Raw genomic sequence first — 1,585 nt, forward strand, 5'->3', positions numbered from 1 at the left:
TGTCGTCTAGAACTGATACTCGATATGAGGCGGTGCTCAATGTGAAATGATGCTCAACTAGAAGTAGCACATGTTGCGAGGCTGCTTGGCTTGTGGCTTATGTTGCCTTGGTTAGCTCGGCTTGTGGCGTTGAAGGTGAGGGAGTCCTTTTTATAGAATAAGGGATCGCTCCTCAATATATAAATGATGGGCTAGAGTTGATGCTCGCGGCGAGGTGATTGCTCAGCGGGCGGCGATGCTCTCTAATGATGGTGAGGGAGTCTCTTTTATAGAATAAGGGCTCATTCCTCAATACATAAGTGATGGGCTAAGAGTGATGCTCGCGGCAAAGCGGGTGCTCAGCAGGCGGCGATGCTCTCTAATGATGGTGATGGAGTCCCTTTTATAGACTAAGGGCTCGCTCTTCAATACATAAGTGATAGGCTAAGAGTCTATCTCTAATGAAGGTAAGGGAGTCCCTTTTATAGAATAAGGGCTCGCTCCTTAATACATAAGTGATGGGTGCTCTCTAATGAAAGTAAGGGAATCCCTTTTATAGAATAAGGGTTCGCTCCTCAGTACATAAATAATGGGCTAAGTCCCCTAAGTATTTTTCACGAGGCCAAGTTACGGAAGCCCAATATATGGTACATAATGTAGTCCTCAAAGTCTTCAGTCAATAGAGTCTGTTGGCTGGAGACTTCAAATTGAATCCATGTATTGGCCGAAGTGGCGGTTGTTCGGAGGCGGTCTTTGTATACCATGCACTGAAACTTTGTAAGTGAAGTTTTGAAAGTGAAGCTTTGAAGCTGGAGCTTTTGTATATAAGCTTTTGAAGTCGGAGCTTTGTAAATGAAGTTTTAAAGCTTTTTGCCATGGCCACCAGCATTGGCTCCCTAGACTCGTCAAAACCTGCCAACAACTGCATCGGCTACCCTCCCTAAAACAGTCCTACCATCATCCACGACTCCTTCCACCATCCATCTACCATCACCTCGGTTGGCTCCACTATGGGTCTCCATTTAGCGCGCCGCCTGGTGGAGATTGGAGTGGGGGACGTGTTCTCTATCCCCGGGGATTTTAACCTAACCCTACTAGACCATCTCATTGCTGAATCGGGGCTCACTAACATCGGCTGCTGCAATGAGCTCAATGCCGGGTACCCCGCTGATGGGTACGCCCGGGCCCGTGGCGTGGAGGCGTGCGTTGTCACGTTTATCGTGGGTGGGCTTAGTGTTCTCAATGCCATTGTTGAAGCTTACAGTGAGAACCTTCCTGTTATGTGTGTTATTGGAGGGCCTAACAGAAATGATTATGGCACTAACAGAATTCTTCACCACACCATTAGCTTACCGGATTTCAGCCAAGAACTCAGATGCTTCCAGACTGCCACTTGACAGGGATCAGGCACCCGCAACGAGACCCGAGAGATCAACGCCACGAATATTTCAAATCCATCAAACTTTTTCAACAGAAGAAAAAGAAACCGACGATGGGAAAAGCGTCGGGAGCGAAACAAGAAGTGGTGGTGTTCGGAGCCCTAGCCGTCAGATGGCTGGCTATAGAGCTAGCCCTTCCTTGACAAAGCCCACACCGCCATAAACAA

At 47.9% G+C, this 1,585-nt stretch overlaps 1 pseudogene; it reads left to right on the forward strand.

Annotated features, from left to right (window-relative positions):
* The first annotated feature begins 854 nt into the window (after positions 1-854).
* Positions 855-1,376, forward strand: LOC139195378 (pyruvate decarboxylase 4-like; annotated as a pseudogene).
* Positions 1,377-1,585: the final 209 nt, after the last annotated feature.

Source organism: Malus domestica, chromosome 04, assembly GCF_042453785.1.
Source record: "Malus domestica chromosome 04, GDT2T_hap1".
Classification (NCBI taxonomy): domain Eukaryota; kingdom Viridiplantae; phylum Streptophyta; class Magnoliopsida; order Rosales; family Rosaceae; genus Malus; species Malus domestica.